Raw genomic sequence first — 16,445 nt, 5'->3', positions numbered from 1 at the left:
AATTTAAATAATTCTCCAAATTACCTATTCCATTGTTTCAAAAATATTTTAATATATATGCTAATTTGTTTCATTTATGCTACTGGTTTCTCTTAGTTCATTGAAAAGACAGTTTTGTGCTATTATGTTTGTTTCTTCTTTGTAACAATCTTTTTGTCTGTTTTATACTCTGAGTAACTACTTTTAAGATTATTATACACAGTGTATTAACTATTGTTATTCTCTTATTATTTTGTTATGAAATTTTGGGGTTTTTTCACAAAGTAAGGATTTAAAATAAATAAATAAAATAGCCATGGGCTTTCCTTGGAGTTAGAACTGCTGGCCACCCCTGCAGATGCCAACCCTGGGGCTTACTTTGTGTCTGTAGAGACAAGTTCCCATCCCCAGGAGCTGGGCTGAGCTTTCCAGACTACTTCATCCTTTTCTCTGTTGTGCTCTGTTTCCCCTGCTTCTCTGTAGCTCCTAATTTTTCCAACACCTCCTTCCCAATTCCGAGATCTTTTTTTTTCCATCAAGTGGTTATTTTCCAGGTGTCCAGATTCCAGGTACCAGAGACACTGTGTTTTGCTGTTGATTGCTACTCCACCATTTTTTCTAAAATATATAACTTTAATAGGACTATAATTGAATTGAACCAGGGTATGATGGCACACATCTGTAATCCCAGCACTCTGGAAGGCTAATGCAGGAAAACCACAATTTCCAGCCCAGCCTGAGCTACTTAGTGACCTAGGAAGACCCTGACTCAAAATAAAAAATAAAATTTAAAAAGGAAAGGGGGTGTATCTCAATGCAAAAGCCCTGTGTTCAAGCCCCAGTACCAAAAAGAAAGAAAAATAAATTGAATTCATAACTTTCAAATTCCCAAAAAGAAATATCCAGTCACAAATGCTTTTATTGGAAAATTATACTGAACAATTTAAAACATAACATTACTCTACATAATCTCTTCCTCAAAGCAGAACATTTCCTAATTATTTTATGGAGTTAATGTTATGTTGATATCAATACCAAACATTGATCTGACAATGTATGAGAAGAATTATATGCCAAGATCAAGTAGGATTTATTCCAGCTATGCAAGGATAGTTCAACATTTTAAGAACAGTCCCTATAACCCATCATACCAAAAAGCTAAAGAGGAAAATCACATGATCATACTAGCTGATGTGGAAAAATCACTTGACAAAATTCAATATTCATTTACCATACAAGGAAGAATAGAGGGGAATTGCCTCAACTTTATAAACGCATCTGTAAACTTACAGCTAAATCTGTCCTTCATGGTGAAAGAATAGATGCTTTCCCTCCAAGAGTACAAACAAAGAAAAATGTTCTTTGTCACCACTCTGACTCATCACAGTTCTAGGACCTTTTCAAATTATGGCATGTCTGATGTTGATGCACCTTGGATGTGATTAAACTACTAAGAGTTAAGTCAGAACACTTGTGGGTTGTCCAAAACAGAGGAGCTGTGGGCGGTGGGTTAAGGTAGCTGGAGAGGGAGAACATTTCACAAAGTCTACCTTCCCCCACCATTTGTTTGTTCCAAAGAAATACGCCTGGAATGCAGGGTGCACATCCAAAACCAAGGAACCTTCAGGCCCTATAGGACCACCCTATGTCCAGACAAATGAAGGATGGCTGACTATGACTTCCTGCTCCATGAGGTTAGTACAGCCATGGTTGTAGCCATGCAAATATCTAACACCTTTAAGGATAAGCTTTATTACCTTCCAGATTTACTATTTTCTTGATGATATAATTTATAATACTGCATTTCTAGTGTGAAATATTCTAGACCCCTCAAATCATTTTTAAACCAGATTATATTCAAATAAGTCTATAAGTTAATAAATAATCCCCTTGTCCCTTCCAAGCCACATAGTCCTGTCCAGAATGCACTGCAAGAGAGCTGTGGCAGATGTGGTTTCTCCTTCACATCTCTGTCCCTTTTTTTCTCACTTATAAAATAGTGATCATAATAACACCTATCCTGTAGGGATCAGAGGGATTAAAGGAGCTAATTCTTATAGGAGCTAATTCCTGTAGGGTACCTAGAACTGCGTTTGCATGTGGGGGGCTATGGAAGTTCTCCTGGCCTTTGCCCAGGGTTATTAAGGAAACTGGTCTGCCTGAAACACATGGAAGAGCATGCTTTATGTCAATCCTGCCCTGTAATCAGAAACATTAGCCAACCACGGCTGCTCATCCTAGTCACTAAAGGCTCACAAAAGGGAATAGCATTAGGGGAGTAAGTCAGAGATCACCCACTGGCTGGCTGTAGCTGGATCCACCTGCCCTGCCTGCAAAGGTTCTTGATTTTGTGATGTACGATATTTTGCTAATCATCTACCTTATAGGATTCCCCACCACTTCAGCCAAACAACCATCATTTAATAGCTGAGAGAAAGAGCAGTCCTCTCAGATGTAAAAGAATTAAAGAAAAGATCTTTAGCATTTTTATCACTTTATGATAAATCACTTGTTTAAAGGCTTCATATGGGAAACCTCAAGACTAAGTAGAGGAGAGGCCTTGGGTGGATTTTAGGGGGTTTTAGGGGCATTTTGAGCTATCTGTCCTGCTGGAAGCCATCTGTGTGCCCTCCTGGTCCTCTTTCCACCTTCTCCCATACTCTGAGCCAGCACAGCAACAACAGGCTACTCTGTCCTCTGGGTTCCAGCTGGGTTCAGCCAAGGATGGAAACCACTGGTAAGAGCTGGGGGAAGAAGGGCAAGGTCAGGGTGTTTCGACGCAGGGTCACTTCAAAGTCTCTGCTCTTTCAGGTGACCTTGTCCACGCAACTTCCTCTCCTTCTGGGTTCTTGTAATCAGCCCCTCCTATGGCCCCTGCAGGCCTAGGAAGGATAGAGACCATGCATTGATAACCCCCAGTGGCTGCCCAATCCTTCACAATTTACCTACATACCACTGACACCTTCATAAATGTCCTCTATTGAATGTTCTTGAAGCCTATAATCCCAGCACTCCAGGAGATGAGACAGGAGGATCTCAAGTTTGAGTGCAGTCTGGGCAATTTAGCAACTTAGTAGGCATGGTCTCAATATAAAAATAATTAAAGCCAGGCACAGTGGCACACACCTGTAATCCTAGCACTCTGAAGGCTGAGGCAAGATCACTGTGAGTTCAAAGACCTGGGCTACATAGTGAGTTCAGGGTCAGCCCAGACTATATAGTGAGACCCTGTCTCAAAAAAGAAAAGAGAGAGAGAGGGAGAACCAAAACAAATTTTTAAAGGGTGAAAATGTAACTTAGTGCAAAACCTCTGGGTTCAATTCCCAGTACCTCAGAACAACAACTCTTTTCAAATTCTTCATTTCAGATCTATTTCCTATCACCCTACCTGATAAATAAATATGAGCTGTTCACCTTCTTCACCTTTGAATCTAACCCTTGTATCAGAGGGTGATCAATTCTCCAACTGCTAGAAAAGGGGACGGCAGGAGTTAAAGAAAAAAAGACAACAGAAACTTGTATAATTGCAAAGTATATTGGAGCCTGGGAGATCAGTGACTCAGAATGGGCAAAGACAAAGACTCTGAGCTAGCCAGCATTTATTGGGTACACACAATAATTGGAGGGAGCATCAGGTGACTTAGGGGGCGGAGGTAATCCTATGTAGATGAGAATCTTATGCTGATGAAGGTTATGAGGTTCATATGTTGAGGAGGACTGCAAGGAGAACAGTCTTACAATAGGTGGGAGGAGTTAAGTTGATAAGGAATTTGTCCCTCCCCCGGGAAAACCTTTCTCTTTCTTTCTTTCTTTTTTTTTATTACTATTTGGTTCTCAAAGAATCTGGATGTCTTCAGCTGATATAATCCTGCCCTTGAGTGCCACAGCATCACAAGACCACTGAGGCCTCAGCTGTGACCAGAGGCAAAATGGAGTTGTTTCCTCATACCATAGCCGGCTTGCAGGCAAGGTGACATTGAGCCTTAGACAGCTATAGTCATACTTTAATTATGAAATGATTTTTCCCCAAATTGTATATAGTTATATAGAATGGCTCTTGATACCTTTGGTTAAAATTTGGCTCCCTGTACCATGGATCAAAAATGGCAAGAGTAATATGTTCAAACCTCAGTCTATAAACCTTCAAAAGTGAAAAAATATAATTTTTTCAACTTTTCTATAAACCAGCTTAATTTCTATTTATGCTTCAATCCTCAAGGATGGCAGAAACATAAGCTAAGTCAGTTCATAATGCTGCTTAACAATTAAAATAGAATTAATAAATGTTAGAATAGAATTAAACACTTAAAGTTTGGGAACCAAGAGGAAAGATACCTAGCACAGCCTCAAAGGAGAAAGAAAGGATTGTCAGGGAACTTCCTGTAGAGTATGATGTCTGAGAGGAGACAAAAGGGTAAATGAAGTCAGCCAGACAAAGACAGAAAATGGTATTTTAGGCACAAGGTAAGAGTAAGGGAAGGTACAGGAGCAAAAAACAGCCCGACATGTAGGAAACTACAGGAGACTTCCAGAAGATGGCAGAGTGGTGAGCAGCAGAGAAAGAACCTCTCCAGGATTTGGTATCCTGACATTGAAATATAGTGACATGAAGAGAAGAAGGAGAGAAGTGGGTCCCCAGGACCCAGGAAGGATCTGAAGTGAGAATTGAAGTCCACAAGGAGAGCCAAGAGAGAGACATCAATGAAAAGAGGGAGGTGGCAGGCAGTGCTTTGTCCCAGAATCTGGAATCACGGCATGGGAAGGGTGGGTCAAACCTGCAGACACATAGTGACTACTGGCAACCCCAGAGGCCTCCATAGAGAAAGACACCAGTGGAATGGAGCAGTGGACACAGCGGACTGAAGTGGCTGGTGAGTTATTTGGGTACAGACATCCCTCCAGGAGAGGAAATATTTGGGTACAGACCACCCAGGAGAGGGAAATTGGCCAGTAGCCATCTTGGAGAGGAACCAACTGAGCTCAGAACTCAGAACAGCAACAGGCCAGCTTCATATAGTGGGTCCCAGTGTCACAGTGAGGGTGCTGAGTTCAAGTTGGCAGGAGGTCAGAGAGTGGAGTTCAGGCCAGCAGGAAGCACACTGACTTCAGTCCCAGCCTCATAGCCAGAAACCAGCCTGAACTTCAATGGAACTAAAGGTCCAGGTTTACCAGAATTATCTACTACCCTGCCATAAATCAACATCTGGCTTTCTGGGATTAAACAACTCAGATCTGGACTCTGTTTTCCTGTGCTGTTTACCAGTGACAGCAGAAACACACCTTAAATTGGACTTTTTTTTCTTTTCTTTTTTCTTTTTTCCTTATTTTCTTCTTCCTTTATTTTTTCTTTTCCTCTTTTCTCATTTTTGTTCTTGTTCTGTTTTATTTTTTTCTTGATTGTTCTTGTTTTTACATGAGTGTGAACACAGTTTCTAGTTTTTTGCTGTGGTTGTTCTGTTCTGTTCTTGTTTTTATTTCTTCCTTCTCTCTTTCCCTCCTGTCTTCTTTACCAGTTCCTCAAAGTTTGTGTGATCTTCCTTTGTCCTCCAGCCTTGCTTCTAAACTCTTCTTCTATTTCTCTATTTTTCCCCCGAACCCCTTCTAAATCTTCTCCCCTTAGGGTAAAAATCACCATACTGAGGGCTTATGTATTGTATACAATTTTCTAGTTCATTCCAGATTTTCTTATATAACCACAAATCTAGTTCAGATGGTTAAAGTTGGCAAATTAATAATTACCACAGTTTGTCATTTTCTAGGCTATGTTTGATGCTATTGTTATTGCTGATTATACTGCTTTAGCCAAGGTGACACAATTGTGCTAATCAGTTGTTCTTCCTGGTATACACAAGACTAAGATTGTCTAAGGTTCTTAAAAAATACTATAGGCCAGTTCCCAAGAAATGGTCCCTGGGCCAAATAGGCAGAAACTTCTCATCCCCAATAAATTGAAGAGCTATGATTTTGTGTGTGTGTGTATGTGTGTGTGTGTGTATGTGTGTGTGTGTGAGAGAGAGACAGAGAGAGAGAGGGTCTCGCTATGTAGTTCACTCTGGGCTTGAACTCATGGAAGCTGGTCTCAAACTCACGGTGATCCACCTGCCTCAGCTTCCCAAGTGTTAGGATTTCAAATGTGTGCCACCACACCTGGCCTGAGAGGTAGGATCTTGCAACATACTCAAAAACCAAAAGCCAGCTACACCTGAAAGACATCTCTGAGAAGTAGTCATTTCCTAAGAGTTCTGAATACTGCAATAAAGCTCCCCACCATAACCAATCTACAAGCATCAACCCAGGAATTAAACTAAAAAAAAGAAAATGAGAAGACATTTAAACAAGATGCAAACCCCTCACCCCAGCTTTCAGCTCACCAAAGGCAAACCCAGGGCGCAATAAGGTAGAACACTCTGAAAGCCACCCACCTGGACCCTCTGAAATGGTAATAGTGGAAGTAATAAAGCAGATAATGAGGCTCTAGAAAAATTCAAAGCAGAAATAATTTGTCAGATGACTACAGAGATGGTGACCAGAATGAAAGACATGTTTAGTGACTCTAAAGCAAATATAGATTTTAAAAAATAGAGGAACTCAGGAAAATGATGGAAACCATGAACGCCCAGCATAGGAAAGAAACGGAATCCATAAAACAGATTCAAACAGATATCCAGGAGATTAAAAATTTCACTGAAAGTATACACAGCAGAATGAATCAATGTGAGGACAGAATATCGATATAGAAGTCAGAATTCCAGGGAAAAAGAATTTGACATATAGATAAGTGAAGCATATAGCACTCCAATTAGTCATGATCAAAAACATCTTCCCCAAGGTATATAATAGTAAAGATTCCAGAAATTCAACACAAGAAAAGAATATTAAAAGCTGTTAGAAAAAAGAAACAGATCACCTGTAAAGGAAATCCCATCAGAATCACAGGAGATTTCTCAACACAAACCCTCAAGTCAAGGAGAGATTGGTGTGAAGTATTTCAAGCCCTAAAGGAAAACAGCCTCCAATCCAGATTGATGTACCCTGCAACATTATCTTTCAAAATTAATAAAGAAATAAGATAGTTCCATGGCAAAGAACATCTGAAGAAATTCATGAACACCAAACCAGCACTCCAAAGTGTTCTGAAGGATATTCTAGAAAGAGAAAACAAGGATTACAACTCCACAAAACCCAACAGAATGAAACCAGCAGGCAAGGCAAGAAACTAAACAGAGGAGGAAAGAAGGGAACCAACAACAGAAAAATAATATGATAGGGATAAGTCAATACATGTCGGTTATAACCATCAATGTTAATGGTCTCAATTCACCAATCAAAAGAAACAGACTGGCAGAATGGATCAAGAAGCAAGATCGTGGGCTGGGGATTTAGCTCAGTGGTTCCGTTGCCTGCCTCAAAAGCACAAGGTCCTGAGTTCGATCCCCGGTAACAAAAAAAAAAGAAGAAGCAAGATCAAACAATATGCTGCATACATACAAGAAACACATTTAATTCAAAAAGAAATTCATAGACTGAAAGTAAAAGGATGGAAAACAATATTCATGTAACAGAAACCCGGAAAAAAGCAGAGGTAGTATTCTATTTGCAGACAAAGTGGACTTCAAGCCAAGACTGACTAAGAGAGACAGGGAAGATCACTACACCCTTGTAAAGGGAATAATCCAAAAGGAAGAGAAAACAATCATAAATATATATGCACCAAATATATGCACCAAATAGCAGTGTACCCAACTATATAAAACAAATATTAACAGACATTAAAAATCAAATAAGCTCTAATACAATTGTAATGGGCTTCTTAAATACCCCACTGTCACAAATAGACAGATCAACTAGACAAAACAAAATCAACAACGAAATATCAGAATTGAACCAAACTTTTGAACAAATGGACTTAGTACATATCTACAGAGTGTTCCACCCCACAACATTAGAATACACATTCTTTTCAGCTGCACATGGGATATTCTCCAAAAGAGAACACATAGACCATCCTGAAGTAAATGCAAAAGAATTGAAATTATCCCATGCATATTATCAGATCATAGAGTAGTGAAACTAGAAATCAATGGCAAAAGAAGCCACAAGAACTTCATAAACACATGGAAAATAAACAACAGCCTCCTGAACAACCAATGGGTCACAGATGAAATTAAAGAAGAAATTAGACAGTTTCTACAATTAAACAATAATGCCAGTATAATTTACTGGAACTTATGAGTTGCAATGAAAGCAGTCCTACAAGGGAAAAATTTATAGTGATGAATTTATATATCAGGAAAATAGAGCAGGTTCAAATAAACAACACAATGTTGAACCTCAAGTTCTAGAAAAAGAAGAACAAGTCAAGCCCAAAACTCATACAAGGGAGGAAATTATAAAGATCAGAGCAGAAATTAATGCAATGGAAACTAAGAAAACAATACAAAGAATCAATGAATCATAGAGTTGATTCTTTGAAAGATTAAATAAAATTGACAAACGCTTGGCCAACCTTATTGAAAAAAAGGAAGGAAAGGACTCAAATCCATGCAATTAGGAATGAAAAGGGTGAAACCACAACAGATCCTGCAGAAATCCAGAAGATCATCAATAGCTACTTCAAGAAACTGTATTCTAAAAAAATGGAAAACACAGAAAAAATGGACAGATTCTAGATACATATGAATTACCAAAAGTGAATTAAAAAGATATAAAAATTCTAAATAAACCAATATCAGCCAGTGAAATTGAATATGTAATTAAAAATATAACAACAACAACAACAACAAAAAGCCCTGGCCTCAACAGATTCACTGCTAATTTACAAGAAATTTAGAGAAGACCTAATGACGCTATTTCTCAAACTCTTTAATGAAATTGAAATGGAAGCAATACTCCCAGACCCATTCCTGGAACCAAGCATAATGACCTTGATACTAAAGCCAAAGAAAGATCCAATCAAAAAAGAGAACTACAGGCCAATCTCCCTAATGAACACAGATGCAAAAATTCTCAATAAGATACTGGTAAATAGGGCCAGGGATGTAGCTCAGTGGTTCCGCCACCTGCCTTGCAAGCGCAAGGACCAGAGTTTGATCCCCGGTACCGCCCCCTCATAAAAAAATCAGGGCAAGATAATGGCAAATAGAATGCAACAAATCATCAAAAAGGTTATACACCATGACCAAGTAGGATTTATCCCAGGGATAGTTCAACATACACAAGTCAATAAATGTAATACACTATATTAACAAAGCCATGGACAAAAACACACGATCCTCTCAATAGATGCAGAAAAAGTATTTGAAACGGTCCAACACCCACCCATGATAAAAAAAAAAAAAACCCTATAGAAAATTGGAATAGATGGTCTTTATCTCAATCTGATAAAAACCATTTGTGCCCCAGCAGGGCAAACATTAAATCCCGTAGTTCCATGTACTGCATTTAGTACAACCTGTGCCAAGATGTGAATTCCAAATGGCTTGGGTGGCTCCACCTCTATGGTACTATTAGTGGTTGTAGCTCCCATGGTTTCTCTCTTGGGCTGGCTTTGCTTACTTCTTGCAGCTTTCCTCATATGATACATGTTCCTAGTTTCTCCAACCTTCTGGGGTCTCTACTGCACCTTCAGCTTCATACTCACAGCTTCCCACATTGCCCTTCAGAGGCACACTGCCTGGCCTCCCAAGCCTTCTTCTGAAATCTGGGTAGAAGCCTTCCTGACTCTTGCATTCTACATAAACCTAAAGCCAGCACCATGTGGATGACACCAAAGTCTGCTCCCAGCTGGAGCAGTAGCCAGGCTTTCTTCTCTCTTGGCTGTAGGGGTCAAGTACCTGGATTGCTGTGCACAATGAAGCCAACCCTGAGGAACAAATTCCCTAGGCCACTGCCATTCTGGAACCTGGTGCTCTGGGATTCTCTTCTCAAAGCAAAGTCTTTCACCCTTGCAATCTTGAGGCTGCAAAAGGAGGTGTCTGCTGGTTCTTTTGATGCCTTGAGGCTATATTTTCTATTGTCCTGTTCCTTGTTAGCAACCAAGTTCTCCTATTCTCCATCTTTGCAGTCTGCAACTTTGCCAAATCTTCCTTTCTGGCCAATTAATAATGTTTTAAGTCATTCTGATAGGCTATTTGCTCTTGATTTTCAACATAGATCTGAATAAAAGCCCCAAACAGTAGCCATGCCACCACCTCAACATTAGACTGCCTTGAAATTTCTTCTGCCAGGTTCACTAGCCCATTGCCCTTAACATCAGTCTCAGAAAAAAAATCTCTAGAGAAGAGCAAACTGCAGACAAATTTTCTGCCAAAGCACAACACACATGGTCTGGAGTCCAACAACCAATGCAGTCCTCCTGAGCCTGGTTTTTACCAACTCCAGTTCTATCAGGATCTGAGTCTAGTGAGCTCTGACCAGAATCTCCCATCAAGTTTGACTTACAGCATTTCACTACTGCTTCTTCAGCCAGCCACTCCTAAGCTTTTCAAAATCTTCGCACAAGCTAGTTCCATAGGCCATTGAACCACATGGCTAGGTAGTGTCACAGCAATGACCCCACTTCACTGGTACCAAAATCTGTCTTGGCTACTTTTCTTTTTGCTGGGACAAAATACCCTGAAACTCAAAGTTAAAGGAGGAAAAGTTTATTTCAGCTCACAGTCGAGGTTTCCATCTTTAGTCAACTGGCAGGATGGCATCACAGAGGACAAACAGTTCATGGTGTAACAGGCAGAAGGCAGCAGCAGCAAGCTGCAAGCAGCAAGCCTCACTTTCTCCTTTTGTCCAATCTAGGCTACCAGCCTTTTGGATGGTGCCACCCACACCCATGGTGGGCCTTCCCATATCCACACCCAAAACTATGCTAATTCCAATCAGTGGTCTAATTTAGTGCCATACACCTTTAATCCCAATATCACACACCCTAGATCTAGCCAGCCTGAAAAGATCCACTTATGAGCATATTTGGCTTTAGGGAGACATTTAGATACAAGCCATGACACCAGCTTAAGGCAATTTGGACTTTATATTATAACCAGGTCTCAAAGTGAGTGTGTATATATGGGGTAGGGGTGGGGGTAACATACACACCAGGGTATACACAAGGAACTTCATTAGAAAGCAGGACAAAAATGTTACAATGTACATTTTATGCTTTGATTTGTTTAAATTTTATGTTTTAAAATGTACACAATATATGGCTATTAGGCATACACTGAAGTTTGTGTTCAGCCTCAAAATTCAACCAAAATCTGCCACTTGTCTTTGGCTTTGGCCAGGTGCCTACTTTAACATTATTTCTGACATAACTGAACTGAGTTATTGGTAATCTTAGATAAGTACAGATTATTATCCTATCTAATCAGCAACAAGTACATAAAGAAGGAATGATTTGGTTAGTATATGTGATGGCTAATGTTGATTGTCAATTTGATTATATTGAGAGACACCTAGGAAATTAGTAAAGCACATTTCTGGGTGTGTCTATGAGGGTATTTCCACAGATGATTTGCACATAGGCCAGTGAACTAAGCAGCACTATCAGATGAGAAAGTGATCCAGGGATATTAGAGATAGGAGGAAGAGGAGGGGAAGAGAAAGTAAAAAGAACTAAGATGCCATGTGTATATGCATCAACTCCCCACAATGAATGTATTCATTATGTATTGCAAGCATATACTTTAAGAAAACCTTCAAACTATCATCCAGGCCTCATGGCACACACCTGTAATCCCAGCACTCAGGAGGCTGAGGCATGAACAAATTTTTTTTACATTCCCATATCAAGTACCACAACATCCATGATAACCAATCTTTAACTTATTATAAAGTATGTAAGTATTGTTTTTGAGACAGGATCTCACTATGTAGTTCAGAATGGCCTTGAATTCACAGCAATCCTCCTGCCTCTGCCTCCCAAGTGCTGGGATTACAGGCATGTGCCACCTTGCCCAGTCTTTTCCTTGGTTCTTCAGAGGTCTCTGGATCTCCCTAACATCAATAGCATAGTGAATCTTACTGATGAAACAGAGATAGAATGAAAAATAAGCTCAATGTCATCCAATTGCCATTGCACGGAACAAGCAGGATAAAGGCTAAGAACAATTTAAGAATCACAAGCATTCAATGTTTTGTTCACAACCTTCACCTTTATGTTCAATAAGGTAATTAAAGTATAGAATAATGTAACAGAATTACTGGCTGTGAGTTTCATGATGGTGAGCCCCTCTCATCATTCTTTAGCTAACACTAGCCATGGAATGTATAAGAGGTTTGGAAGCGCTCTTATCTTTTGCTTATTATGAAAGATGCTCAAATGAAAGAGAACTGTAGCTCTCAAATGTTTAAAGTCATCTGAACAAAAGAAAAGCCTAATAATGTACTTCACTAAAAACAATGCCAAAGTAGCTGGGCTTCATAGAAGGTCAACAGATGCTTACCAAGAAAATACTTCATTTGCTGGAATCTGATGAAGAAATTACTAATTGACTTGCTTTGTAAATTCAAGGATGGCCTTTCCTACATGATACCTGCTGCAGAGATGCTCCTATCATTTTATTTCAGGAAAAATCCTGAAAATGGCATACATGCAGTTACAACTGAGACACACATAGAAATTCAGATACTATTTGATTATTGTGAAAGCCAATTACATACTTCCTTTGCCCCAAGCCTGAGTTCAAATTTCAAAAATTTTTCAGGTGACTGGGTAAAATAACAAGTGAATGGCAAAATATTAGAAGCAAGAAATTTAAGGAGAGACACAAATCTTGTATTTCTTTGTGAAAACTCTCAGAAGGCATTCTTTTAAGATCTGCAAAAAGCTTCAGGTTATGAGAGTGCTTCAGTGAAACACCATCATCACAAGCACTCAAATCTTCAGTACACAGGTAGATTTATAACAGTCAGTTGCTATCACAAAAAGATTAATATGTCAATAGTAGTATATTATTATAGTTATGCATGTGTATTAGAATCCCTAAAGCAAACACTAAGAAAACTATACAAAACAATATATCCCCCAAGCACTTACAGGTAAACCAAGAAGGAGTTCTTTAAAATGTTCAAATAGGCAGGTGCTATGGCACACACTTATAATCCCAGCACTGAGAGTCTGAGGCATATGTGGAATTTAGTTAAAGCATTGCTTAAATACGGAATTTTATACCATTAAATGCTACTGGGAAAAAGAAACAGTTTCAAAACAGTAATCAAAGTCCCCACTTCAAAAAGCTAGAAAGAAGTCAGACGCAGTGGTATAAATTTGTAATCTCAGTTACTTGAGAGACTGAGGCAGGAAAATCACAAGTTTGGGGCCAGCATGGACAATTTAGTGAGATCCTATCTCAAAATAAAAATTTAAAAGGACAGAGGATGTAGATAAATATTCCCTGAGTTCAATTCCCAGTAATAAAAAAAAGTAGAAAGAGAGAAAAATAAATCCAAAGCATATAGAAGCAAGAAAAAGAAAGGAACAGAAATCAATGAAATTTAAAATAAGAAGGATGGAACTGGGAGTGGTAGTACCTTGTACATTCCTATAATCCCAGCACTGGGGAGACTGAGGCAGGAGGATTGCCGTGAGTTCAAGGCTAATCTGGACTATAATGTAAATTCAAGGCCAATTTGAACTACACTAGAGCCTGTCTCAAGAAAAAAAAAAAAGAAAGGAAGGAAGGAAGGAAGAAAGAAAGAAAGAAAGAGAAAAGAATGGAGAAAATCAATGAATAAAAAAACTGGAGCCTTGGGGGGAAAAAAATCAATATAATTGATGTGTAACAAGACTGATGAAGATGCAAATTACCACATATCAGGCATGAAACAAGGAATACTCTACAGATTCTGCAGCTACTAAAAGTATAATATAGAAATACTATAAATTTATATTCATAAATTTGACAACCTAGAAAAAATGGATTAAACCAGGTGTGGTGGTACAGGCCTATAATCCCAGCACTTGGGAGGCTGAGGCAGGAGGATCACCATGAGTTCAAGGCCAGCCTGGATTACATAGTGAGTTCAAGATCAGCCTGAACTACACAGCGAGATCCTGTCTGAAAAAACAAAAAAATTACAAAATAAAAATAAATAATCAATTCCAAAGGATTCCACGGGAGAATTCAACCAAACGTTTAAAAGAGAATTAACATCAATTCTGCCCAGTCTTTTCCACAACTCATTTCAACTCATTTCATGATATTAACCTGATACCATAACCAAAGACAATACTGTATTGTGAACATGTAATCCACCATATGCACGACCTAAAGAAAAAAAAGTATATGATCATACATTTAATGTGGAAAAACACTTAGCAAAATCTTTGATAACATCCTTTTAAAATAAAAACTAGGGCCTAGAGTCTAAGCACTCAGAGCTTTTCACTGTCCCCATGTGTGAATCTTCTCAGCAACTCTTCCAAGAAAAATGTCCAAATTCAAAACGGCTCTCAGGGCCTAGAATTTAAAAAGAGAAAACTCTGGGCTGTTGGCCCAGCAGATCCCAGCTGCGGACGCCGGAGGACGCCTTGTTGCGCAGGGGCTGGGGCGGGGTTGGGGATCGCAGACCCGAAGAGGAGGAAGAGAATGTGGGGCCCAACAACCCTGGCAGCAACAGGAGGCCCTCAGTGGAACAAGAAACCAGCAGCAGAGCCGGGGAGAGCGCCCCGGGAGGCTGGGGCTGGGGGTGCCAGGGGATCAGATGAGGACTAGCAGTGGCCACCCGGGAGAAGGCGGCCTGAAAAACAGGGGGAGCCACCATGCAGCGGCGGTCGCGGACCTGAGAGTGAGCGCGGCATTGATATGTTCACCAACAAGAACCCTCCTGCCAGGCATGCCCTGGCTGACATCATAGTGGAGAAGCTGACTGAGAAGAGACAAACTCGGAGATGGTATGGCTTCCCTGGGCCACAAGCTGGAGTGCTGCAGGTTTACAAAGGGTTCTGGGAGGCCTTATCTAAGCACCACAGTGGGGAAACTGCCCCAGGCTATTAAGATCATTCCAGCACTCTCCTTCGGGGAGTAGATCTTTTACATCACAGAGCCTGAGGCCTAGACTGCCGCAGCCATGCATCAAGCTGCCAGGATTTTTGTCTCTAACCCCAGGGTATGAGGCAACAGGGCCAGATACAAACACCTCAGCTTTCACCTTCACATGGCACTCAAGAAGGCCCTGTTCAAGTCTGGAGCCTAGTTCAAAGGATCCTGATTCCTCCATGAGCCAGACACTTGGACCCTCCAGGAAGCCCTCATCCTGGGCAGCAGCATCACCGGGTACTCTTCCTCATGCTGCACTCCAGCAGGGCCCAGCTGAAAATCACTCATTGGAGTACAGCAGAGCCAACAGCATCTTCCTGCAACTGCTGCTGGATAAGAAATTCGCACTGCCCTACCAGGTGCTGGATGTCCTGGTCTTCTACATCCTGGGCTTCCTGAAGGAGAAGCACAAGCTGCCCTTTGTCTGGCACCAGTGCCTCCTGACACAAGGCTGACTTGGCACGGATCAAAAAGAGGCCCTCCTGAACTACTCCAGCTGCAACCTGCCAAAATCAGCTGTGAGCTTCAGCCAGTCCCCTGAGACAGGGAAGATATACCATGGAATGACAACAGCCATCTGTCCTGCTCCCCTTTTGGTGAACACAGATGACACAGAACCTTTATGGCTAAGGACCTAGATCAGGACAGTAACTGGTCATAAGGGCCTCTGGGGCTCCCAGTCCTGTCCAGAAAGGACTGAGTGTCTGGCTGTCTCACTCCTTCCATTCCAAGCCTTTGTCCCTACCTCATGTCTGGGGCCTAACTGTCGATTCCACACCCCAACATTCCCACTCCCCAGCTGGGGTTTGGAAGGAGTGCTTTCTCTCTGGCTGCTGTGTCAGTCACCAGATGCACACAAAAACAAAGGCAACAAACAAAACAAAATAACTCAACAAACTAGAAATAGCAGAACCTTCCCAACTTGATAAAGAGCACACACTGAAACCTACATCTAGTCCTACTTGATGAAAGACTAAATGTTTTCCCTCTGAGATATGATATCTTCTCACCACTTTCAGTCAGCATAGTACTGAGAGTTCTAATCAGTGCCATAAGAAAAAGAAAGAAAAGAAAAAACACATAAATCAGGAAGCAAAAAATAAAACTGCCCCAATTTGCACATGTCAGAGCTAACCATGTACAAAATCCCAAGGAATCTACCAAAAACTCATAGAAGGAAGTTCAGTAAGGTCCCAGGATATAAAATTAACACACAAAGATCAATTACATTTCTGTAGGCTGACAATGAATATATATAGAAATCAAAATTTAAAACAATACTATGATATAATTACTCCAAAGAAAATTGAATAGTTAAGGATAATTTATAAAACCTGAATAGGACCTGTGTGCTGAAAATTACAAAAGCTGGTGAAAGAAATCAAAGACTGTGAGGAAAAAAATGGGAGAAAGTCTTTGAGATCTCAGGTTAGG

General features: G+C 40.3%; 1 pseudogene; it reads left to right on the top strand.

Moving 5' to 3' along the window:
* Positions 1–1,643: 1,643 nt before the first annotated feature.
* LOC101721464 (bystin pseudogene) lies at positions 1,644–15,552 on the top strand (annotated as a pseudogene).
* The last annotated feature ends 893 nt before the right edge of the window (positions 15,553–16,445 follow it).

The sequence above is a fragment of the Heterocephalus glaber genome, unplaced genomic scaffold (assembly GCF_053883595.1).
Source record: "Heterocephalus glaber isolate CG9 unplaced genomic scaffold, H.glaber_assembly_v1.0 deba00001457, whole genome shotgun sequence".
NCBI classification, from domain to species: Eukaryota; Metazoa; Chordata; class Mammalia; order Rodentia; family Bathyergidae; genus Heterocephalus; species Heterocephalus glaber.
Note: the sequence above shows the minus strand (reverse complement) of the source record. Positions and strands in the feature narration are given on the sequence as shown.